Here is a 27,210-nt window from a genome sequence, read left to right on the forward strand (position 1 = left end):
TGATGTGAAATATATCAATCTGTAAAAATGCAAAACTAAACAGTATGTCATTTTATATCTAAAGTAAAACTGTGCCTGAAGCATGGGGATGATAAGCACAAAATTCATCATGGTGGTGACCTCCTGGGGGTTGGGAGCACAGACTGGGAGGGTATCCAGAGGGCTCAGCAGTCTTGGGGTTGGTCTGTTTCTTAAGCTAGGAGGTGGGTACGTGGATATTTATGACATGAATCTTCATACCTTATATAAACGTCATATATTTTCTTTGGAATGCATGACACGGACTCCATAATAAACTATTTTAAAACCACCTGGAGACCAAACAAAACCTACCTGGAGGCCACGTCTAGTCCCCAGGCCTCCTGTCTGTGACACCTGCCCTGTGGCTCAGGTAACATTATCCCCACTGCACAGATGAGGAAACTTGGACTCTGAGTGTTTAAGCTACTTGTCCAAGGTCATTCAGCTCCCACGGGCTGTGTGGTTTGGGTTCTCCCAGAAGCAGAGCCTGAGACAAGTGTTTGAGGGCAAGAGGTTTATTGGGAGGTGATCCCCAGAAACACAGCCGGGGAGTAGGAAGTGACACAGGGAAGGAAGGTGTTACTTCCCCTGGCACTTCTGGCCTGCTGCTGGGAGGGCAGAGGGGCTCTGGGGCAAGAGAGAGCCCTCAAGAAAGGGATGCAGGGCTGGCAGGTAGAAGTCAGGCCGGTGTGCCTGATGTCGGGGTGGGAGGCTAGAGCAGGATGCCGATGACAGTGCTGGGAACCCCAGGTGGCTGGGTTTCCTACGCTATGATGTCACTTGCCTGCTCAAATGCACTTGCTGAGTAGCTCCCTACACCACAGCTGCTGAACACGAATCTTGTGCGGGGTTGGAGGGGTGGGAAGGTACAGGCAGACGTGGTTTTAAGACAATCCCATAGAATCCTCATCCACTAAAATCTTGGCCGAGGAGACCCTTTGTATCCTAGGCTGCCACTCACAGTCGCCACCACACTCGCCTCCCACCCTTGCCTTCCTGTCCCTGTCCCTGTCCCAGCCCCCTAGGCTACAGCCCCCTCAACCTGCCCAATTATTCTCCAAGAAGCAGCCGGCCCAGGAAATGCAATGCTTGCAGAAAGGTTCATGTGCAGCAATTTCAGACTTTGAGGATTTAAGAAACTGCCCGAATTGAGAGTTTCTGAAATTACTCCACTCATCTCTTCTTGGCCTTACGCTTGCTTTTTATAAACTGAGATGACGGAAATGTTTCTCTCTTCCACAGAGAGGCATAAAGGGAACCAATTCCATTCTGTAACCCAAAACAGAGGCCTTCATTTTCAATTTTCTCTGCCGCCACAGAGGAAATAGAGGTTTAAAGCTGTTAACCTTCAAACCTGCGCTGTTGGGTCTCATGTGGACATCCAGGGAATCTAAAAGCTCATCTTGCTTCCCTGGAGCTTATCTGAATTTAGTCCCCAAAACACACATGGCAACTGAAGCCTAGAGTTCACGAGGGGTCCTTGGAGGTTGGAGATGTGTTTGCATTGTGTTCTCAACATTGAGTGAGCACGTACTATGTGCTAGGCCTGGTGCTGGGTCATGGGGATGCACAGGGCAAGTGCATGGCTGGAGAGACAGACAGAGCAGTGGGTGACTTCCTTACCATAGGGTGCATGTGATGACTGACGGGGGGATGTCCGAGGGTCAAGGGCATGACCCTGAGCCCGGAGCCCTGGCACCGTGAGGTACTGAGGGATGCAATACTCAGTTGCCGACCCTGGGGCGAGTCCAGGTTGAACCTGAAACAGAATCCACCTGGGGCAGTTTCTACACTCGCCCCTTTCCCACTCTTTCCAGACTCATTTCTAAAGACAACTGATGAGAGGAATCTGAGCACAAAATGCTTCAGAGATTCGGCCTCTATTTTTCAACTGGCTTCCAGTGTTCCTGATGCACTGGGGAGAGCACCCCAGCTGGAAGCTAAGGCATCTTTAACACGTTCCTGTTCAACCAGAGCAGGGCTCGGCCAAGAGATCACTCAAACCAGGGAGGCATTTAGTCAACATCATCTGGAGACAACAGCTCATCCTTCCTGCCAGAGAGGAACACCAAGGAGACACAATTCAAGAGGAGCAGAGTGAGTGTCTCCTTAACTGGGCTCCTAATTTCTCCTACACACTTTCGAAAAGCTTCTTTTGTGGGGCGAACACCAGTGCCTTGACACCTTCCAGGAAGAGGGTTATGATCCAGTAAGTCTGAGAACACGCAGGGGTCCCAGCAGGATGGATTGGGATTGACTGAAAGATACCAGTGATGTCATGAAAGAGTGGAATGTTTCCTTAAAGGCAAAGGCCATAGAAAGGGACCTGGTTTTCGTGTGGAGTTCAGAGACAAACCTGGTGATGTTCTGACACGTGCCTGGTGGGGGCTCATGCCCCTGGCAGTGCTAAGTCTCCTCCAAGAGACACCAGGTCGCCCGTGCTACTAATTATATGGTAGAGGCCTTTTGTCAGCAACACAATATTAAATCACTGGGTTCTTTGGGGTAGTTACACTCCTCTTGCCCATCTAGACCATTCTGAACATTCTGGCTAGAGCTTATCTGCACAATAGATGCAAGAAACTGCTACAAATCAATGCTAGTCCCCTCTGAGTGTTGGCTTCTGGATCAAGCTGGTGGAAGGTCAATTCCCAGATTTACCAACCCCCTAGAAGGGGGTCCTACTGGAATCAGTGGCTGCCAGGGGAGCAGTAAGAAGCACTCACACTCCATTTATGATAAAAACTCTCCAGAAAGTAGGCATAGAGGGAACTTACCTCAACATAATAAAGGCCATATATGACAAACCCACAGCCAACATCGTTCTCAATGGTGAAAAACTGAAAGCATTTCCACTAAAATCAGGAATAAGACAAGGTTGCTCACTCTCACCATTATTATTCAACATAGTTTGGAAGTTTTAGCCACAGCAATCAGAGATGAAAAAGAAATAAAAGGAATCCAAAACGGAAAAGAAGAAGTAAAACTGTCACTGTTTGCAGATGACATGACACTATACATAGAGAATCCTAAAGATGCCACCAGAAAACTACTAGAGCTAATCAATGAATTTGGTAAAGTAGCAGGGTACAAAATTAATGCACAGAAATCTCTTCCATTCCTATACACTAATGATGAAAAATCTGAAAGAGAAATTAAGGAAACATTCCCATTTACCACTGCAACACAAAGAATAAAATACCTAGGAATAAAGCTACCTAAGGAGACAAAAGACCTGTATGCAGAAAACTATAAGACACTGATGAAAAAAATTAAAGATGATACAAACAGAGGGAGGGATATACCGTGTTCTTGAATTGGAAGAATCAACATTGTGAAAATGATTCTACTACCCAAAGCAATCTACAGATTCAATGCAATCCCTATCAAACTACCAATGGCATTTTTCACAGAACTAGAACAAAAAATTTCACAATTTGTATGGAAACACAAAAGACCCCGAATAGCCAAATCAATCTTGAGAAAGAAAAATGGAGATGGAGGAATCAGGCTCCCTGACTTCAGACTACACTACAAAGCTACAGTAATCAAGACGGTATGGTACTGGCACAAAAACAGAAATATAGATCAATGGAACAGGATAGAAAGCCCAGAGATAAACCCATGCACATATGGTCACCTTATCTTTGGTAAAGGAGGCAAGAATATACAATGGAGAAAAGACAGCCTCTTCAATAAGTGGTGCTGGGAAAACTGGACAGCTACATGTAAAAGAATAAAATTAGAACACTCTCTAACACCATATACAAAAATAAACTCAAAATGGATTAAAGACCTAAATGTAAGGCCAGACACTATCAAACTCTTAGAGGAAAACATAGGCAGAACACTCTATGACATCAATCACAGCAAGATCCTATTTGACCCACCTCCTAGAGAAATGGAAATAAAAACAAAAATAAACAAATGGGACCTAATGAAACTTAAAGGCTTTTGCACAGCAAAGGAAACCATAAACAAGACCAAAAGACAACCCTCAGAATGGGAGAAAATATTTGCAAACGAAGCAACTGACAAAGGATTAATCTCCAAAATATACAAGCAGCTCATGCAGCTCAGTGTCAAAAAAAGCAAACAATTCAATCCAAAAATGGGCAGAAGACCTAAATAGACATTTCTCCAAAGAAGACATACAGATTGCCAACAAACACATGAAAGGATGCTCAACATCACTAATCATTAGAGAAATGCAAATCAAAACTACAATGAGGTATCACCTCACACAGGTCAGAATGGCCATCATGAAAAAATCTACAAACAATAAATGCTGGAGAGGGTGTGGAGAAAAGGGAACCCTCTTGCACTGTTGGCAGGAATGTAAATTGACACAGACACTATGGAGAACAGTATGGAGGTCCCTTAAAAAACTAAAAATAGAACTACCATACGACCCAGCAATCCCACTACTGAGCATATACCCCGAGAAAACCATAATTCAAAAAGAGTCATGTACCACAATGTTCACTGCAGCACTATTTACAACAGCCAGGACATGGAAGCAGCCTAAGTGTTCACAGATAGATGAATGGATAAAGAAGATGTGACACATATATGCAATGGAACATTACTCAGCCATAAAAAGAAACAAAACTGAGTTATTTGTAGTGAGGTGGATGAAACTAGAGTCTGTCATACAGAGTGAAGTAAGTCAGAAAGAGAAAAACAAATACCATATGCTAACACATAGATATGGAATCTAAAAAAGAAATGGTTCTGAAGAACGTAGGGGCAGGACAGGAATAAAGACACAGACATAGAGAATAGACTTGAGGACACGGGGAGGGGGAAGGGTAAGCTGGGACGAAGTGAGAAAGTGGCATCGACATATATACACTACCAAATGTAAAATAGGTAGTGGGAAGCAGCCGCATAGCACAGGGAGATCAGCAGCTCGGTGCTTTGTAACCACTTAGAGTGGTGGGATAGGGACGGTGGGAGGGAGGCGCAAGAGGGAGGAGATATGGGGATATATGTATATGTATAGCTGATTCACTTTGCTATACAGCAGAAACTAACACAACATTGTAAAGCAATTATACTCCAATAAAGATGTTAAAAAAATGTTTAAAAAAATCAAGCAAACTAATGAATATAAGAAAAAAAAAGAAAGAAGTACCCACACTGAGTCTAACCCCAAGAGATGCTTAGGCCACTGGTCTAGGGTGTGGCCTGGGCATTAGGATTTCTTTGAAAGCTCCCCAGGTGGTTCCGATGTGCAGCCAAAGTTAGGAACACTGGCCTAGAGGGACCAGGCAGTAGGCCCAACTGACTCTCTCCTTCTTTAAAAGCAACAATTCACACTCTACTACAGATTCTGAGAGCCCGTGTCTTGAAGACCTCTCTTTAACCCAGTGTTTCCCAAACTTATTTAACCATGGAACCCTTTCATCTCCCAGCACTTACTGACATCGGGAAAATAGCATTCTGCAGAACATGCCTAGGATGTGCCAGGGATAGAGCATTCTCCAGGGTGAAGGCATCCGTGGTGTGATGGGAATAAAGGGCCTATGGAGACAGATCATTCTGACTTTTGCCTGTGATGAAAGGTTGTATAATTGATCAAAATATTTGATCTCTCTACACTGACCTCTGGTGTGGCCATGTGATTTCCTCTGGGCAATGAAACATGAGAGGTAGTGACACATATCCCTTGCAGGCAGAAGGTTTAAGAGTCATTGCCTGGTGCCACTGAGTTCTCTCTTTTACTTTTACTGTGAGACAGCAACATCTCAGACAGGGGTTGCTCTGTCAGCCTGAGTCCTAGAGTGAAAGAGACATGACACACCCCACGGTCAATCCCCACTGGAAAAGTAGCTTGAGCAAGACATAAATCTTGGTGGTTGTAAGCCACTGAGATCTTGGGGTTACTTGTTATCACAGCATAACTTAGCTTATGCTGACTGATGCACCCACGGAAATGGTGGCAGTAACATGCTTGTTTTTGCCATAAAGGGCTGAAAAATTAGGCTGAGTATTCGGATCTTCTGTATTATTTGAATTTTTCCTCTTGAGCATGTATTTCATTAAAAAAGTAACTGGTTTAAATGTGTTTCAAGTTTTACCCTCATATTGGCCTTTGTAGATGAAATCTTACTTCTGCTCAGGCTGGCAGGGTCAACTAGAAGCTTTTTTTTTTTTTTTTTTTGTGGTATGCGGGCCTCTCACTGTTGTGGTGTCTCCCGTTGCGGAGCACAGGCTCTGGACGCGCAGGCTCAGCGGCTACGACTCACGGGCCCAGCCACTCCGCGGCATGTGGGATCTTCCCAGACCGGGGCACGAACCCGTGTCCCCTGCATCGGCAGGCGGACTCTCAACCACTGCGCCACCAGGGAAGCCCTAGAAGCTTTTTAAGGACATTTTTGCTCAAGCAAGACAACAAAATGCCTTTCCTGGCGGAGATGCCTAACCTTTTAAAGATATCCTTTCGGAGCTTTGATGTGCAGAAGGAAACACTTTGGGGGACATGGCTTTAAAACCAGTGGATCTTATTTTTGGTCTCTGCCCAATACACACAGGCACTGGGTCACCCACCTGGAGGGGAAATAGCTCAGTCAAAATGTCAAGGCAATAACTTCCACAAGACCTTTCGGTTTCCTGCTCTGGGGACAATTAGGCAGCAAAGAGTAATGTATATCCACCCTCTGGAAAGATGTCCAAGAATAGCACGGAGCTCATCCTTTCACTGGTCCACTTAAGGCAGCTGGATCCCCTCGGTTGGACCTCCTGTGCGAACCTCCCTCAATCAGCTACCATGATGCCTGTAATTCTACCAGGGAAGCTTTATCCCTTCCAGCCTCCCACAGTGCCCTATGATGGAGCTGAGCAGAATGGAACAGTGAGCCTGCTGTCTTATGAATAGAGATATGCAACTGGCATCAGGTTTGAGGATCTAAAGTGTAGATCCTTCATGGGATGGAAGTGAGCCGGAGGAGTCACCTGGAGCTACTCCTTCCAGAACCAGGCAAGGGGGAGGCTAAGACAAGAATAAGCCTGGTGCCACAGACCTGGTCAGGGCTCAGCACTGAGCATGGCTAGTATTCAGCTGATATCTACTGGGGCACCTAAACCTTCTGCTACGACACAGAAATTGTCCTCATGTTGTAACTAGCTGCCGTCTTTGAGGATTAACGCTTTAATGGTGGAGTCTCAGGTGCAGTGACCAGTGGTGGGAAGGCCCCAGACACTCTGTAAGGTCCACTCCCCCCAACCCTCTCCTCCATCTATCAACCAAAGGATTGGAGACTCTTGGGCAAAAGATACCTTGAAAGTGATTTGGTTTTTTTCACCAGCTGAGCACAAGGTCCATGGGAAGGGAACCTAGGTAGTGGGCACCAAAAAGTGAAAAAGAAACACAGAGGGAGGTAGAGGGGGGAGGGGACCAGAGACAAGGTTCTCCAGCTTCTATGTGCAGAGGAGCACCTTGCATTCTGAAGGGCAACATGGCAGCATCAAGCTGGGAGGAGAACGTCTCTTGAATGCTCGTACTCAATGGGTTTCCATCAAGACCAGAGCTCCTGATGTACTCAGGGTGAAAGGTATGGGAAAGCAGTGGGAAGCCCTCTAAAGCCCTAAATACCTAAAGAGTATCCAAAATATATAAAGAGTTCCTACACATCAATAAGATGACAGCTAGCCCAGTAGACATCTGGGTAAAAGACTTCAGCAGGCGCTGTAGAAAGAGAATGTCCAAATGCCCAACAAGTAAATGCAAGGAGGTACGACCTCATCACTGATCAGGGAAGAGAAAATTAACACCACAATGAGACACCTCTACACACCCACCAGAATGGCTAAAATGCAAGACAGACAATACAGGTGTTTGCAAGGATGGGGGAGTACATGTTGGAAGTGTATAGACGGATCTCACCAACACAACACTGAAGGAAAGAAACCAGACACAATACTACAGACTCTAGAGTCTGTTCTTACAAAGTTCCAAAGTGGGACTCAGGAGAGTGGCCTGGAAAGGATACAGCAGGAGCTTCTGGGATGCTGGTTCTGGTTCTAGAACCTTCTTGAGCTGGTGCTAGTTTCATGGATGTCATCAGCTAGTGTCATTAGCACAAATCATGTACAATTTGTGCATTTTTCTGCATGTCTGTAAGACTTTGGTAAAAATTAAGGGGAAAACCTTTAAGAAGGTATTTCTGTGTTCACTCCCTCCATTTTCACATATGTGTGAGGGCAGAGAAAGTTTTGAGAGAAATATATTTCCTGAAAAATATTTACCTGACAACATTCCTGCCCCTTTAGGCAACAATGAAAGAATAACCATGTCTGCTAAAATATGCCTCTCCAAAAAGATTGTGCTGGGTCTGCAGAATCTCTGTGTGGACAGGTGAGAGGGCTCGCTCTGCAAATACCCAGCACCCACAGTGTGCTAGGAACTTCCACCCATGGCATCTCATGTCATGCTCCCAACAACCTGTGAAGGAGAGATAATGACCCACATTTTACAGATAAGGAAGCCAAGGCTCAGAGAGGGTGGATGGCATTCGTAAGGCCACATGGCCACATGCCAGACAGGGATGTGAGCCCTTGGAATCTGGCTCTGAGTCCAGCATTCCTCTGTCAGGTCACCGCTGCCTGCTCACATTGGAGCAAAAGTTGTGAAACTTAAAAGGAAAAGAAATTCTAAATCAAACACCACCTTTCATTAATTATAAGTTGTTTCCTTTCCACCCCTCCATTTCTGTTTAATGCACACAAATACACATGCAGCCACGATCAAAGCAGTCTACCTGCGGTCCCAGGGACCAGGTGCCCCAGGGGTCCCCAGCGTGTTGGGCTGGGTGATAGGGAAAGGCAGACCAGGGCCATGTCCACAACAGTCTAAGGGCAGCTGTGTCTTCTTCCTCTAGAACAGCCCAGAACCCCTGCCCGTTGGCCTGATACAACCTGCAAAACACCTCTACGGATGCCAAGTCCTGACAAAACAGGACAGCAGGACTCTTTCCCACCTGGAGAAAGTGGGAAAGGGTTTTCTGAGACTGAGTGGTAAAGGGACAGGATGCCTGGGATCAGGTGCCAGCTCCAGCCTCCCAGAGGTCTGGGGGCTTCAAGCTGGTGAGGCGATACCTCTGCTTCCTCTTACCTCCTCCAGGACCACCCTCACCCCTCTCTCCTCTAGTTCTCAGTAACTCTGGTGTGTTACCTTGGCCGATACCCCATTTCCCTCTAAGCCTCAATCTTGTCATCTAGCAAATAGGAAATCTGGACTCTATGAATTTCATAGTCCCTTTTGGCTTTCATATTTCGGCATTTCTCAGACCTCAGTGAAAGCAAAACACCCAGGCCCCATCCCTGAAGATTCAAGATGGTGTCCAGGTTCCGGTGGGGCTGGGACGTCTGTGTGTTTCAACATGATCCCTGAAACACTCGCTGGTGCCTAATCATGTTTCATGTTGACCTTCTAGGACCACAGGCCCCAAGCGTGACTGAGTCAGTATTTTTAAGCAGCTCCCAGAGAAGTGCCGTGAGTAAAGGTGAGAAACATGGGGCTCCAGTTAAGACAGTTTCTGCTGACCCAAGCTCCCCTCATTGGCACCCACATTTAGCTACCTCACCGTGCCTCAGTTTCCCCATCATACCATGGAAATAGTGGCCGGCAGAGGTTCAGTAAGCTCCTGGAGCGGTGCGGCAGGGCGCCAGATCCCGGATCCCCATCCGAGAGGATTCTAGGCTGCCTCTCCTCGACAAGGCGGGGTCAGGGCGGCAAGCCCAGCCCCACCTCATAAATCACGAGCCAGGAAACGCAGGGCAGCACCCGTGCCTCGATATATACCACACATTAGATGCTTCACTGGTGCCCCACAAGGGAGCTTTGTGAAGCGAGGGCTCGGGAAGAGAGGTGGGCAATTAACATAAATGAAACCTCCGGCCAGCTCTCCCCCAGGGTCTTCCAGCTCTGCAAGAAGTGTCCTCACACGGGGGCTGGAAACACGGCTTTTTTTTTTTTTTTTGGAGGGGGAGCATTTGGCTATGGGTTTGAGGGCACACAAAAGGCTCTCAAAAAGGAGACAGAAATCTATTACCCGCCTGGCCAGAAATAGCCCTGCTGGAGGCTGGGCTCAGGCCAAAGGCTGAGAGAAGCCATCCCAGGGGGCCCAGGGAGGCCTCTCGAGGGGAGCTGCTTGCCAGGTCCCCGGGGGCTGCTGGCTGCAGGGACGGATTCTGAGGGAGTGTCTTCACCTCCGGAAACCTGGGACATTGGGTTTGCTCTCAGGCTCCCCACCAGCCAGGTGTCCAGTGGAGGAATGACTCAGGGCATCTCTGGGGAGCAGCGACTCTGGGGTGTCCGTGTTCAGGGCTGTGTCCTGAGCAAGTGCTAGGCCAAGAGGGCTCTGGCGAGGCTCCCTTGTCCCCTTCACCTGCCCAGGGGGTGGCGCTTTGCCCCATGTAGACAAAGGTTCCGTCTAGGTGGCAGGAGGCCCTGGCCAAACTGCTCGGCCTGATTAACAAAGATGGTACCCATTTGGGAAGCATCCCTCTGTGGCAGGCACTAGAGGCAGCTTAGCCTAATGGTTAAGCAATAGCTTTAGAGTCAAATCTAGCACTTCCTAGCTGTGTGACCTTGGCCATGCCACCTCACCTCTCTGTGCTAGGGTTTCTCCAGCTCCAAGATGTGGCTCATGTGGCTGCTTTGAAGATTCAGTAAGACCATGCATGTAAAGGACAGTACCCAGCACACAGTAAGTGTAAGCGCTCATTACACAGTAAGTGCTCGTTACAGTAGAGGTTCTCTGTATTATCTACTTAGGTTTTTACAACGTGGAGACATAATTATGTATCGGTTAGCACCATGCCAGCTACTGGAACAAATAAACTCCCACGATTCAGTAGCTTTAGAAATATTTTTTACTCACGTGCTCCAATGATGTCGTCTCCGGTCGGCAGGCAGCTTTGCTCCACATGGTGATTCAAGGACCCAGGCTTAGAACTCTGCATCTAGGAGGAAGTTGAAAGAGATGATGGAGAAGATACACGTGCTTCTTAGTCGCATTGGCCTGGAAGTAACATACAGTCCTTCCACTCACATTCTGTTGGCGAGAACCCGTCACCGAAGTGCAAGGAGCACTGAGAAATCCTGTCCCAGGCTGGGCGGCCACTCCAGCTCTGTACTGTGGAAGGGGGAGCACAAACCATGGAGGACAGTTAGCTTTCTCTGACACCTGTCATTTAAGGATAAAAATGCTGAATCGCAGAGAGATGGACTGCCTCAAGCAGAGAAGTTTGTAAATGGTGGTGCTGAGACCTGAGCTCAGGTCCATCTGCCTCCTAAACTTGTCCCTCCTCCACCGAGCAGCCCTGCCTCCGGCCGGGGCGTTGCCTCTCCTCCTGTCTGAGGGAAAGGGTGAGGACTTGACTCTGAAATTGTAGCTGCACCAGCCACATGGTCTGAGCAGATTCAAGGGTCTTAGTTGACACTGGAAAAGGCTGCTATTGGGACAGATGGAGTAGAGTGGAAGGAACCCAGACAGTGGCCCACGTTTAAGGCCTCAGTGGGCAAGATGCTGGCTGGGAGCCAGAGCCCAGGTCTGAGGGTGGCAGGGATGAGAAATGAAGGGTAGGGAGAAGAGGCCGAGCCCACTGGGCTGAACTAGCATGTGTCTCCCGGGGAGCTGGTCCCTGAGCTGGGGGGCAGCCAGCAGGCTCTAGGAATGGTGTGGAGGGTGTCTTGGTTTGGTTTTCCCAGAAACAGACTTGAGGCATGTGTATTTGGAAGGTGATTCTAGGAAATTTCAGTAAGGGAGGTGGGGCAGGAGACAGGGAGGCGAAGGCTGTTTTTAAGCAGATGACCCCTGTGGGCAACTAGAGCCCAGCTGTGCTGCAGACCTCTGGGGGACAGTGTAGAACGTGCCTCAGAGCTACCCCGAGAGGAGTTTTAATCCACCAGGTCCCCACAGTAGGCACCATCAGCACACAGATGGGTTACCAGTACAGAATCAACAGCATCTGCTCCCTGGGTATTATCCCAGGGCTCAGAATTATGGGGAGCAGCTGGGTGTGGGGCTAGGGTGGCTGGTATAGTTCCTGCCTTGGGTAGGATTGGCTTAGAAATTGGGGTGAATCCATGGCCGTGTGCAGGCAGCAAAGGGGCAGGTATGACCCCACGATGTGGGAGGGAGGGAAGTAACAGTATCCTCCAAGAAAGTGCACGAAGGCATGGAGGACGCCTGAGGCACCCCAGCCACTGTCCCGAGGCTCACCATTGGCAGGTCACATCCGCTCCCGCTCTCCCTCTGTCCTTTCCAAGTCCATACCCAGACGGCCTCAGCAAACCCAGAGCACACAGCAATTCACCACATGGCATAGCCGGACAGCGAAGCCAGCACCCATGCAAGCCTGGTGGCCAGGTGGCCAGGACACCTCCCTCTGAGGGGAGCAGTGCCCCCCAGGGAGCCAGCCCAGCCCCAGGGCAGAAAGCCCTTTAAGTCACACGTCCGAGGACTTTCCTCCCCTATTTCAAAAGGTTCTGTGGAAGATATCAGCCAGAATAAATGCGGAATTAAATGCACGGAAAGGTCATTTAGTGTAATTTCCCTGCCAGAAATGCAAAGGCCGCTGGGGACTGGTGAGAACGGCCGCTGGGGACTGGTGAGAACAGCAGCATTCTTCAGCCAATTCCTGAGGTCCCGGATTTGTGGCCAGAGAGGTTTGGAGAGTTTGGAGGGGGTGGAACGGGTTGCTGGGCATGAGCCCATGACTTTATCCTATCAGACGTGCACAAGGACACCCAGAAGGCATCTCGGTGTTCCGTAGAGAAGTGCAGGCTGACACCCAGCAGTGTCAGTACTGAAACTCCTTAGCCTGTGCATAGCAGGCTGAGAAGGAAAGAATACTGATTGGCGATGGGGGTTCAACTTGGAAAGAGCCCACATGGCAAACACTGAAAAGAGACAGAGCTTTGGATCAAACATCCAAAGGTTCATTGATTACAAGCTATCTGACCTTGACCAGATGATGTCACCTCTTGAGCCTCAGTTTCCTTATCTGTAAAACTGGAACTATGATAGTAGTACCTATCTTCCCAGCAGTCAGAAGGATTAAGTGGGACAAGCTACAAAACATACCTGATATATAGTAGACAATCAATTATTTATTAAGGAAGACAGACAGTTGTGATATAACACATGTACTAGTACCTTACAGAGTACCTACTACGTGTGGACACTGCCAAATACTCTAGGGGCATTTGCTTGTTTACTGCTCTCAAGCAGGAAGCTGGGCTCAGGTAGAAGTGGAGACTGGACAAACTAACCGAGACGTAAGGGAGGGTCCAGGTGGGTGGTCAGCAGGGGACACTGGGCATACCACACTTGGGGTTGGGTGCAGCAGGCATCTATGTCAGAGGTGACATAGATGGGTGGGGCCAGAGAACCCACGTTGCAGTGATACTTGAGGTCTAGTAGGCAATGGATGTGGCTCAATTGGGATGCCAAATCCGTGGCCTACCTACCCCCACTCTGCAGCCTGTGTCTCTGGCAGACATAACTAATCCACCACAGAGTGGTACCTGGAAGTCTCCCAATCCTTCTCAATGAGAGTTGTCAAATGAAATTAAGTCAACTTGCTGTCTCTGTATTTACAGATGAAGCCTTGGAGAAGGGGTGGGTGTGAGAGACTGGAGTCCTTCACCTAATATTGGGGGTACTGCTCTTGGACCCCAGCCGTAGATGAAACTCAGCTTCATCACGCCAGTGGGGCAGGGACTCCTAATGCCTCCTTCCCCACACACACCCCTGTGGGCCAGGATTGACTAAGGAAGGCAGCGGGGGCTGAGTCTCCAAGTTCAAGAGCACCAGAGCTGCAGCTGAGCAAAGGTGGGAGGCGGTAGAGACCACTGACAGCCCCTGACCCAAACAGGGCCACAGTTTCCCCATCTGGAAAATGCATCGGATGGAGTAAGCTCTCCAACAGTCCCTTCTTTCCTAAAACCAAGCTGGCCAACCCTGCTGCTGGGATGTCTCCAAAGAAGATATTTGACAAAGAGCGCAAACTTGAGTCTGACCCCCAAGGAGCTTCCCCGGGAAGAATCGAGGGTGCAGAGCCAAGATTGGAACCTCTGAAAGTCGGACAAAAGCCAGGCTTCATCAGGCATATTGTGGCCATCTTCTCCAGCCTTCTGTAAGCATGAAGTGTTCATTTTATGTTTTCCTGGAGCCATCACTCAATTAGCCAGCCAGCAGGGGCCACCTGCTCCACGCCACCTTGAGCACAATGTAGGAAGAACAAGAAGCTTCTGCCCTGCAAGGACCGGCATTCCGTCTGTGTTCTGCTTTACCCAGACACTGCCTGTCTCTTCTCCCTCGCCCCTCTTTTTCCCATGTGTCTTTTGTATTTCTTTGCTCCACTCGTCTGAGCGTGCTCCACTCCAGGTTGCCCATAAATTCCTCTGCTCTCTGTTTTGTGTGCATTGTGACTGCTGATGCCTCCTTACAGGCGCTGTCAGCGAGTCAGGTCGAGCGTGCGCATGGATTTTCAGAAAGGAGGAGAGAATTGTACAGAGCAGAATGCCAAAGCCATTACGGAAAGTGTCTGAAGTCTTTCCACTTTATGTCTAAAAAGGCTCTTGGGGGCTCCCCTGGTGGCACAGTGGTTAAGAATCCGCCTCCCAATGCAGGGGACATGGGTTCGAGCCCTGGTCCGGGAAGATCCCACATGCCGTGGAGCAACTAAGCCCGTGCGCCACAACTACTGAGCCTGCGCTCTAGAGCCCACGAGCCACAACTACTGAAGCCCACGTGCCTAGAGCCCGGGCTCCGCAACAAGAGAAGCCGCCACAATGAGAAGCCTACGCACCGCAAAGAAGAGTAGCCCCTGCTCGCCACTACTAGAGAAGGCCCGTACACAGCAAGGAGAACCCAACACAGCCTAAATAAATAAATAAAGTAAATAAACTTATGAAAAAATACAAATCAAAAGGCTCTGTTCAAGGCCTCCCGTGGGTGCTTCTTCCTCTTACACCTGATCATTACCTGCCCAGGATGATTTCTGCCTCTTATCACCACGTGGAATCAGGTCCAGGAGGCGGCGAGCCAGCTGTGGCATCATTACAGCACTGGAGTCAAAAGGGAAAGGAGTCCATGGTTGCAGCCAGGACAGATGGGGAGGTTAGAGGCCAAGGTCGAGGGACCAGGAATATTTAGCTGAGGATGCAGGGCCACAGCCACAGTTAACCAGTTGCTAAGGCAAAACTGAGCTGGGTGGTAAGAACCAAGAAAACTGCACATCTTGTGGTGAAGTCTGAGAGCAAAGCCTCCAGGGCCACCCCCCTGTGGGTCTCTCTGTGAAGCCCAGCTCCACCAGGCAGTCATGGGGCGTTTCTGAGAGCAGAGGCCAAGAGCTCCAACCACACAGCAAGTAGGTCAATCATCTTGACTGTCCATCACTTTTCCACTTGTGTACGTCTCATCTTGTGAGCCAGACAGTAAGACTGGGAGAGAGGGGTGCAGTGTCCTGTCTTCTTTTTAATTCCCCGGGAGCTAAGTGCAGAGGACAGTGGAAATAACTGGGCCTCTAGAGCTGGCTGGGGCAGGTTTGTTAGCAGCTCTGCTACTTATGGCTGTGAACTGGGGCAAGTTACCTACCCTGTCTGCACCCCAGGGGCTCATAAGGTGCGCTGCAAAGGGATTTGGGGTTAAACGGGCTTATATATAAAGCACAGGGAAGCTGGGCTGCATATGGTCACTATCTGCTGGCCCTTCTTCCTTGTCAATCAGTTTGGTTACTGCTTGCTTTTCTCGAATGATTGATTTATTTATTTGAAAATGTCAGGGCGTGTAGGCATAGAGAGTATCTCATCCTTCCAACAGTTTCTGTTCTTTTGGGGTGAAAAGCAGATGCAGGAGGTGAACGGTTGTGCTCGGTGTAGCAGTGTGATTCAGAGGCACGGTAACTTACTAGTGCACATGTCACCTTCCCTCTGTGCCAGTCAGCTCAGGCTGCCACAACAAAGTGTCACCGACTGGGTGGTCGACACAACAGGAATTTATTTTCCCACAGTCCTGGAGGCCAGAAGTCTAAGATCAAGGTGTCAGCAGGGTTGGTTTCCTCTGAGGCTTCTCCCCTTGGCCACCCTCTGCAGCCTCTTGACATGGTCATCCCTCCCTGCGTGCAGGTCCCCCGGGGTCTCTTTCTCTTAGGGACACCAGTCTTATTGGATTAGGGCCCCACCCTACTGGCCTCATTTTAACTTAACCAGCTCTTTAAAGACCATATCTCCAAATAAGGTTATATTATAAGGTACTGGGGGTTGGAACCTCATCCTATGAATTTTGAGGGGACACAGCTCAACCTATTACACCTTCCAACCCTGTAACTACTCCCCAACATGGGGTTTCAGGCTGTCTTGCGAGCTCAGGCGTGCAGTTTCCCAAGACTCACAGCAGCTCAAGAGCTCCAGCCACAGGTGTGACCTTTGCCAGGTCACTGCATCTGTCGGTGAGGCTGATCAGCAGTTTCCCTCGTACCAAACTCAAAACATAGCTGAGCCACCCTAACTCCAAGCCACAGGGCTTCCCAAAGAAGACAGCAGGCACCCTGGCCCCAAAATGAGAGGACATGACCAAAGAAAACGCTCGTGGACGGAGCGTTTAATTTAATCAAATTAAATGTCCTGCCTCTTCCTTACCCATCTCCACATTCAGCAGAATGGAGAGCCTGGGGTGCTTGGCAAACCTGAAGCATCAAGGACAGATTCAGTGGCATTCCCTAGACATGGGGGTGGTGTAAGGCCCCCCATGAGCCCTGGGCTGAGATGAGGGGACTCACCACCCAGTGTGGGGAGTTCCAGGCACCTGCATCAGTGCTGAGCTGCTCTGCACATATCCAGGCCCCACAGGCCCTCTCGCAGGCCAGCTGCACTGCTCACCCAACACGTTCTCTCTTGGGTCTTACCCACCCCCTAGACCTAGACTCCAAGGACGCCCAGATCCATATTTCCCACCCTGACCTCTCCCACAGACTCAAAACCACAATTGCAAGAGCTGGCTGGACACATCCATCTGGCTGTGCCACTGGCGACAGACACACCAACGCCAACCTTCTCATTTCCCCTCCCTGCCAAACAACTCTTTCTCCGGGGTTCCCCAGAGAACATCTGCCCCGTTGTCCCAGCCAGGATGTGAGTGCCCCCCTGAACTGTTCCTTCTCACTCTTTCATCCCCTTCCTCTCCCTCTGTCCCTCCCTGAAGTGGACCACCCGCATCTGTTGCAAGGACAACAGCAACACCCCTTCCCTCACGGTTCTCCCCTCCACTGAAATCTCTCTCCTCACTGCCATCCAGGTGATTTCCCCAAAACATACATAGGCAATCTGATCACTCTCCTGCTTAAACAAGTCCAAGAGGATTAGATGATAAGCTGCATGGGGGTTGGGACCTCACTCGCCATTCTTATGAGTCATGGTACTGGGAGGAGACACATGGCACACACACCAAGCTGGGTAACGGAGGGCAGCCTAACGAACGGACTACTTGGAAAGGTGTGGGCAGAGTCTAAGGAGAGCAACAGAGATGGTGCAGCGCCCAGGACAAGTATCAGCAGGGAGTCATCGCCCCCCGAGGCCTGAGGACCAAGGAGACCCCAAGAGAGCTATGTGGAGAGGGTAGACGGACAGCAGCTGTGGCTTGGGAGATTTGGGCACTGTAACCCCACAGGCAGGGAACTGGGGTGACGAATAAGCCGATCTCTCTTTCCCTTTACTCCCTGATCCCTTGCTAGTGCCTCTAATTTGCCACCTCTAACCAGCACCCAGAGGGCACAGTGCCCGCTGATGCAGTGTGCGCGGGTCAGCCTCCCAGGGCCCAGGGCGGTGCAGAGTAAGGTGCCTGGTGGACCTGAAGGAAGATCCCAGCACACCAGTAGCACCACTGGCACCCAGGGACCAACCACTCAGATAGCAGAATAAACTTATGAACCAACAAATGTTTCTAGATGAACGTGAGGAGGATGGAGGCCATACTTACTGGCCAGGTAGTTGGAGACCTTCACACATCTGACCCAAACTCCCTTTCCAATTGCCATACGCTCCACTTCCAGCAAGGACATTGCTTCTTATTCAAGGCACTTCTCAAATGCCACCTCTTCTGGGAAGCCTTACCTCACTTCTCCGGAAAGTTATCCACTTCCCCACAGACCTCATTTACCCTCTGCTTTCATTACATCAGGCTATGGTCTCTATTCAAATCTCTTCACATCTCTCTTTCTCCCTACCAGCGTGAGCACCACCATATTTCTCTCCACATCCCCAGCACCTGGTACATATTAGGTGCTCAACAAAATATTCAGTAGTTATTTACACAGGATGGACTTGTGAGATATGATTGTTCCCAGCGCCCACACTGGAGACAATGAGTTTTTCTATCCATTGCCAAAGACGGTGAGGGGTTTTTACCTTCTGATTTTAAAAAATCAATGTGCTATCTGATAGACTTGAAAGCACCAAGGTAAAAGACACACAGGTGCTTCAATTCAGATCTAAGCAGAGCCGAAGCCGGCGAAGCTGGCACTGAGGGAGAAGTTCCCCACTGACAGGGCTGTGCCGCCAGCTCAGCTCCTTAAGCCTCATGAACTGATGGAATTGAAAACTACTGCTTCGAAGCAAAGTTTACAGTGCACGCACTGACAAAGAGGCATTTTGTGGACACGGGCTGTGAAGCTTGTTTTCATTTTAAAGTTTTAAAAATCTAATTTCCATGCAAATGGCAAAGGATGTGTTCGGGAGTGTTGAGCTGGGGATTTGTTTGAGCACCAAGCGGCATGACTAATATTTGGGGGGTGGAAAGTGGCCAAGGACACTTAAGGAATTCCAGTATTACAAAGGAAACCAAATATGTTGTGATTAGAGCATTCACTGTCCCAAGCAAATAAATGAGCTGGCTCAGAAGAGAAGCCTCTTTGCACTGCCCATTGGCTTCTCAGCAATTCTGTTCCCAAGAACCTGTGATCGTGTAAGAAGAATCATTGTTTAAATTTTGGTTAAAAACTCATTTATTCAAATGTTCTCAAAATGGGTTTTTAACTATTCAGAGGAAGAAAAATGCAAAATGTTAGGCCTGAGGGACAGGGGCCTAATAGAGTTTTAATAAGTAATTTATTTTTGTATTCCATCCTGGTGAGCCTGAACTTGGATAGTGGGAGGAAGGGAGAGGTAAGGAGTGAGATGCCTGGGATCTCCCTCCTGACTAAAAAGGAAAAGAATCACGAAGAATCTGGTGTGAGGATTCAGGTATATAATCCCAGGTTTTAAGAAACGTTTCTTGGATTATGGCATATAAGAATTCAGCTTTGCTCTCAAGTGGAAAGAAAAGTTCTTGTATTTGAATGGGGTGGGGGGAGTGAAGCAGGAGAGACAGTTAGCATAGGAAGTTCTGAAGCAGAAATAGTTTGAAAAGGGCAATTACCTCATTCTATCTGAAAGAGCAAATGAATAGTTAAAGGCTTTTAAAAGAATCAATTTGAAGTCCCTACACAGAAAAGCAAGATGTTGAGCTGGGGACCCAGGAGGCCCAGAAAGCCGCTGTGTCTTCCTAATGTCACACCAAGGCCCCACCTCAACGTGAGAAACTGTTTAAGATGAGAAAAGATGCAATTTGGATCTAGACATTTGTAATTTTCCCTATCTCAGTCTAAATCTGATACAGCAGTTGAGTAATATTTCTATTGTTTTGATAAGGAGATAGACTCATCTGTGTGTGTGTGTGTGTGTGTGTGAAAGAGAGAGAGCGAGAGAGAGAGAATATATCTTGGTCCATTGCCCCAAATCTGCAGTAATCACTACCTCCCCTGGTGGTCATATTCATAATTGCACGCCTGCGTCTTCACATGGCCCCTTGGCAAAGGCAATGAGCTTTGTTTTACAATGATTGCTGGTCTGTGTTTGTCTCAGGGTACGAATGACGTGGGAACATGAGTACCAAATGCTCCAAAGGTTCCAATTAATAGGACCGTGATATCCTTAGGACATGCCTGGAACTTCCATTGTGAAGTGGAACCCCTGGCTCTGGAAGGACATTTGCCTTTTTTTCCTTAATCCTGGGTAATGACTCTCCCAATTTCTTTCTTCTTTCCCGACTTCTTGGCACTCAGCACCAGAAGTACAGTTAAAAGCTCCTTCTCTGCCCGATGAGGAGAGCCACGTTCTTTAACATTAAGTCCCCTTAAAGGGCTAGAGAGCTATTGGTCCTTCCTTCCTGGATCAGAAACGCGGGCTGTACCCGAAAGATCTGTGGCTTGACATCTATTGATCTGAATTTTTGTTTCATTCCTATTTCTGCTCAAACAACTCCTGGTTTGCATTTCTGTCACTGTTTTAGTCTAGTATCCTGGCAACCACCTCCGAGGTTCTTACTGTCTGACAAGAAAGGCAGTGGGGAGGAAGAAGTGGGAGAAATGTGTCTTAAGTGGGGTGGGGGGAGAAGGTAGACATGAGGGAGGGTAAGGTAGAGAGAGGGGAGGAAAGAAGGGGAAGAGAGAGGAAGCAGGAATTATGCAAAAGGAGAGAAAACATGAATTTAGGAAGAAAAGGGGATGAGATGGGGAACGGACGGGGGGGAAGGCTTGTGTTCACCTGGCTAGGAGTCACCAGGGCCCTGGTACCTCAGTGGTGACCCAACATGAGCAAGTGGGTAAATAAATGAATGTCCTAACATCTGACCCACTCCAGCCAGAGATGGCTCACTTGGTGACCCTGGAACCCAGGACAGTCCCTACTCCCTGAGATGGGAGGACAGGCAGGCTGCCGGTGAGAAGCCAGTCCTCTCAGTTAGGAGGTGACTTTAGTTCAGGGGCTCGTGGCCCTATCTGGCCCTCACCCTGACCTTGCTGCTACCTCTAGCTCACACCCAGATTCTGGAGAATTCTTCTGGTTTCCAATTCATGCACTATTTTTCCTGGTCCCAGCTTCCAGGGAGCTGCTGGTTGAATGAAGTGATTTCCAGTGAGGTACCATCACCCCTCAAAAGGAGCTCAACTATTGGCTACTCTGAACCTCGTAATACAAATATATATAATAGTTTTCCTTGGATGCTGGGAGACTCTTAGCAACCTATATTTTCCAACCCATCTTAGGACAGCTGAGAGGCTTAGCCAAAGACACCTCGGGCATTCCAAAATATGTTCCCACCTCGCTAAAAACCAACAACAAACTGTACACATGCACTTAACAATGTGCAAAGTGTTGTTATATACTACCATAAATTTTTCTCCTAAAGCGTTGGGATGACTTTCCTGGTCTTGCCATTGGCCAGTGGGTGTGTTGATAAACTAAAACCAACACTCTGTGTTTTAGGATACTTTACATAGAGCGGATGTTCATGTTGCTAAAAGGGGAATTTTTATGCCATCATTCTTTGAAAAACATAACTTGCCAAAATGAAAACAAGAAGAAACAGTAAATCTGAATAGTCCTATATTCTTAAAGAAAAGACAAACAACTCTTTCTACACATTAAATAAAAACAATTTTTTGTCACCAAAATAAAGCGGCAACATTTCTTAACATATTGAGATCAACACATCCCTGGTACCAAAACCAGACAAGGATATTATAAGAAAATAAAATTATTGTACAATACCATTCATGAATAGAGATACAAAAATACTATACAAAATATTAGCAAATTGAATACAGTGATATATTTTTAAAAAAGGATAATCTATCATGACTGAGTGAAGTTTATTTGAAAAATACCAGTACAGTGTAACATTCAAATATCAATCAATACAGTTCACCATACTGAGAAAAATCTTATCTCAAAAGATTTATTAAAAACATTTGATAAGGGCTTCCCTGGTGGTGCAGTGGTTGAGAGTCCACCTGCCGATACAGGGAACACGGATTCGTGCCCCGGCCCAGGAAGATCCCACATGCCGCGGAGCGGCTGGGCCCGTGAGCCATGGCCGCTGAGCCTGCGAGTCCCGAGCCTGTGCTCCGCAACGGGAGAGGCCACAACAGTGAGAGGCCCGTGTACCGCAAAAAAAAAAAAAAAAATTTGATAAAATCAATAACTATCTATAACAAATTCCTCACCATTAGGAATAGAAGGGAACTTCTTTAACTATATAATGAGTATGTACAAGATATCCACAGCTAACATCATAGTTAATGATAAAATACTGCATTCTTTCCTCTAGTGTTTGGGAACGAGATAAGGATGTCCACAATCTCATTCACAATCTTAGGGGAAAAGCAAACAATGAGAATTAACAAGTGAAATTGTCAAGACCACTAGATACAGGATCAACATAAAAATTAATACATTTAAAAGAATTTAAATAATATAAATTATGTTCTTAAACTACAATATAATTATGTTAGAAATCAGTAATAGATCTGGAAAGTCCTCAAATATAGGAAACTAAACAACACACTTCTAATTAACCTATGGATCAAAGAAGAAATTACAAGGAAAATTACAAAATATTTTGAATTGAATGAAAATAAAAATACAACACATCAAAATTTGGGGGATGCAGCTAAAACTCTGCTTAGAGGGAAATTTATAGTAATACATGCTTATAGTAGAAAAGAAGAAGAGTTTCAAATCAATGACCTAGGTTTCTAACTTATTATTCTATTCAAAGTTATTCTAACTAAGAACAGCAACTTAAACCTAAAATAAGCAGAAAAAAAATAAAGAGAAAAAAAATTAAACAACAGTGAAATTGAAACAGAAAAGTAACAAAGCAAAGCAAAACTGATTATTTAAAAAATTATTAAAATTGACAAACCACTAGCCAGACTAATCAAGAAAAAGAAAGATGACATAAATTACCAATATCAGGAATAAAAGGTCATGACCATAGATCCTACAGAGAGTAAAGGCTAATAGGGAATATTATATATAAGTATATACCAATAAATTCAGCAATTTAAATGAAATGGATAAATTCCTTGCAAGATACAAATTACCAAAGCTCACTCAAGAATAAATATATATCCTAAATAGCCCTATATCTAGTAAGAACTTCTTTTGTAGTTAAAATCCTTCCCACGGGGGCTTCCCTGGTGGTGCAGTGGTTAAGAATCCGCCTGCCAATTCAGGGGACACGGGTTTGAGCCCTGGTCCGGGAAGATTCCACATGCCACGGAGCAACTAAGCCCGTGTGCCACAACTACTGAGCTACCGGGCCTGCGCTCTAGAGCCCGCAAGCCACAACTACTGAGCCCCCATGCCACAACTACTGAAGTCTGCGCGCCTAGAGCCCGTGCTCTGCAACAAGAGAAGCCACTGCAATGAGAAGCCTGAGCACCACAACGAAGAGTAGCCCCTGCTCACTGCAACCAGAGAAAAGCCCGCGTGCAGCAACAAAGACCCAACACAGCCAAAAATAAAATAAATTAATTAAAAAAAAAAACTTCCCACAAACAAAAACTCCAGGCCCAGATGGTTTCATTGGTGAATTCTGTGAAACATTTAATAAAGATAATATCAGTTTTACATACACTCTTCTGGAAAATCAAACAGAAGGAGAAATCACACCCTAAAAAATTCTATGAAGCAAGCATTAACCTGGTAGCAAAACCAGACAAACACATTACATGAAAAAGCAAAATAAAACTACAGATCAACATCTTTCATGAACATAGATGCAAAAAAATGAAGTTTAGTAAATCATAACTACAATATGTAAAAGGATCACGACCAAGTGGAGTTTATCCCAGGAATGCAAGGTTGGTTTTACATTCAACATTAATGTAATTCACCATACTTATGGAAGGAAAAGAAGAAAAGTGCATATTATCATCTCAAAAGATGTGAGGAAGAGGAAGAGGAAAAAGAAGAAAAGGAGGAGGAGAAGGAAGAGGGGAAGGAGGAGGGGGAGTAGGAAGAGGAGGAAGCAGACGCAACAGCAGCATTTGATAGAATCCAACAACCATTCATAATAGAAACTCTAGGCAAACTAGGAATAGACGGGAACTTGATCAACCCGTTAAAGATGATCCACAGAAACATATAGCTAATATCACCTTACTGAGAGACTGAATACAGTCCCCACAAAGATCAGGAGAGAGAAAAAGATGTCTGTTCTTACCACTCGTACATGATATTATACTGGAGGTTCTACCCAGTGCAACAGGCCAGAAAAAACAAATAAGAGGCATACAGTTTCGAAAGGAAGAAATACAACTGTCTTTATTTGTAGCCGAAATTATAGTCTGTAGAAAATCCTAAGGAATTTACCCAAAAAAAAATGCTGGAATAAGTGAATTTAGAAAGGTTGCAGGATACCAAGTTAACATAAAACAAATCATTCTATTTCTATGTACTAGAAAGAATCAATCAGGAATTCTTATTTTTAAAAAACACTATTAATGATAGCATGAAAAATATAAAATACTTAACAAAAGTTTGAATAAAAGATATACAAGGCTAGTACCTCAAAAACTTCAAAACATTGCTAACAGAAATGATAGAAAACCTAAATAGATGGATAAATATACCATGTTTGAGAATTGGCAAAATCAATACTAAGACAGCAATTCTCACCAAATCAATCTGTAGATTCAATCGATCTCAATCAAAGTCCCAGAAGGTTTTTTTTTTTTTTGGTAGAAGTTGACAACTTGATTTTAAATTTTATATTAAAATGCAAAGGACCTTGAATACCCAAAATAATTTTGAACAAGAAGAACAAAGTTGGAGGACTTAGACTACTTGATTACAAGATTTATTATAAAGCAACTCTAATCAAGGTAATGTGGCATCTGTATAAACACACATCAGTGAAATAGAATGGAAGGTCCAGAAATAGATCCATATACCTACGGTTAATTAATTTTCAACAAAGGTGCCAAGGGAGTTCAATGGAGAAAGGATAATCTTTTCAAAAAATGGTTCTGGAACAGTTGCATATTTGGAAGTAAAAAATGAACCAGATCATTATCATATCACACCATATATAAAAATTAGCTCAGAACGGATCACAGATCTAGATGTAAAAGCTTAAACTATAAAACTTCTAGAAGAAACCATGAGAGAAAATCTTAGTGATCTTATATTTGGCAAAAAAAAAAAAAAAAAAAAAAACTAAATAGGAAACAAAAGGATAAACTATAAAAGAAAAATTAATTTAGTTGGTTTCCAGCAAAATTAAAAACACTTGCTCTTCAACAGATACTGTTATAAAAATGAAAAGGCATGTCACAGACTGAAAATATTTGTAAAACAGAATCAACAAAGAATTTTTATGTAGGATATATTTTTTTACATGTATAACTCAATAGTAAGACAAATGGCCCAATGAAAATGGTAAAAGATTTGAACTGACATTTCACCAAAGAAGATGGCAAGTAAGTGCATGAAAAGATGCCTTACATCATTAGTCATTAGGAAAATTCAATTCAAAACCACAATGAAAAAAAAAAACACAATGAGATACCACTTCACAACCACTAGAACGGCTCAAATTAAAAAGAGTGACCACTCCAAACGTTAGTGAGTATGTGGGGCAACTGGAACTTTCATACTCTGCAGGTGGGAATATAAAATGGTATGGTCACTTTGGAAAACAGATAATAGTTGCTTAAAAAGTTAAAAATAGTTTCCCGGGGCTTCCCTGGTGGCGCAGTGGTTGAAAGTCCGCCTGCCGATGCAGGGGACACGGGTTTGTGCCCCGGTCCGGGAGGATCCCACATGCCACGGAGCGGCTGGGCCCGTGAGCCATGGCCGCTGAGCCTGCGCATCCGGAGCCTGTGCTCCGCAACGGGAGAGGCCACAGCAGTGACAGGCCCGCGTACCGCAAAAAAAAAAAAAAAAAAGAGAGAAAGTGCTGGAGCACAAGGAGATGGACAGCTGTCTCAAGGAGTTAAGGGAACAATTAAAAGAACTTGCCAAGCAGTATGAAAAGTCTGAAAATGATGTGAAGGCCCTACAAAGTGTTGGGCAGATTGTGGCTGAAGTACTTAAGCAATTAACTGAAGAAAAATTCATTGTTAAAGCTACAAATGGACCAAGATACGTTGTGGGTTGTCGTCGACGGCTTGACAAAAGTAAGTTGAAGCCAGGAACAAGAGTTGCTTTGGATATGACTACACTAACTATCATGAGGTATTTGCCAAGAGAGGTAGAGCCACCGGTTCACAACATGTCTCATGAGGACCCTGGGAATGTTCCTTATTCTGAGATCGGAGGGCTATCAGAACAGATTCGGGAATTAAGAGAGGTAATAGAATGACCTCTTACAAACCCATAATTATTCCAACGTGTAGGAATAATACCTCCAAAAGGCTGTTTGCTATAGGCACCACCAGGTACAGGAAAAACACTCATGGCATGAGCTGTTGCTAGCAAGCTGGACTGCAATTTCTTAAAGGTTGTATCTAGTTCTATTGTGGACAAGTACATTGGTGAAAGTGCTCGTGTGATCAGAGAAATGTTTAATTATGCCAGGGACCATCAGCCATGCATCATTTTTATGGATGAAATAGATGCTATTGGTGGTCGTCGGTTTCCTGAGGGGACTTCAGCTAATAGAGAGATTCAGAGAACTTTAATGGAGCTACTGAATCAAGTGGATGGATTTGATACCCTACATAGAGTTAAAATGATCATGGCTACAAACAGGCCAGATACAGTGGAGCCTACTTTGCTTCGTCCAGGCAGATTAGATAGAAAAATACATACTGATTTATCAAACGAACAAGCAAGGTTAGAGATATTGAAAATCCATGCAGGTCCCATTCCAAAGCATGGTGAAATAGATTATGAAGCAATCGTGAAGCTTTCCGATGGCTTTAATGGAGCAGAACTTAGAAATGTGGCTCACTTAGAAAGGTTTGTACTGAAGCAAGTATGTTTGCAATTCTTGCTGATCATGATTTTGGATAGGTCTGGCTTACAACATCCCTATTTCCTGGCACTCCTGTGAGTGGTGCTTGTAAAGCTAAAAATGGAGCATAGCACAGCAGTGACATTCAACAAACAGTACCTGAGATCTGGTCACTACAGGACCACACAGGTAGATACCCTCTGTTTTCAGCCCAGGATCACCCTCTCAGCACAGAAGCTCTGCCTCAGTTTACATGCAAGGCCTCTCTTCCCTCCTTGATTACCAGAGAACACCTACTTCCCTGACTCCTGACCAAGTATGGATTCTTCCTATCACCTGTGAAGAACTACATCTTAAAGAGGTAGGAAGAAGTTGGCCCTGGAGCCAGACTGGC

The 27,210-nt window shown here is 46.2% G+C and overlaps 1 pseudogene across 1 annotated transcript in view; it reads left to right on the forward strand.

Moving 5' to 3' along the window:
* Window positions 1-26,915, forward strand: part of LOC307192977 (26S proteasome regulatory subunit 10B-like) — an 89,886-nt pseudogene extending 62,971 nt beyond the window's left edge. The window contains exon 4 of the transcript in view: window positions 25,776-26,915. The product of the transcript in view is annotated as a 26S proteasome regulatory subunit 10B-like (transcript). The remainder of the gene's footprint in view (window positions 1-25,775) is intronic.
* The last annotated feature ends 295 nt before the right edge of the window (window positions 26,916-27,210 follow it).

The sequence above is a fragment of the Stenella coeruleoalba genome (genome assembly GCF_951394435.1).
Source record: "Stenella coeruleoalba genome assembly, chromosome: 10".
NCBI lineage: Eukaryota > Metazoa > Chordata > Mammalia > Artiodactyla > Delphinidae > Stenella > Stenella coeruleoalba.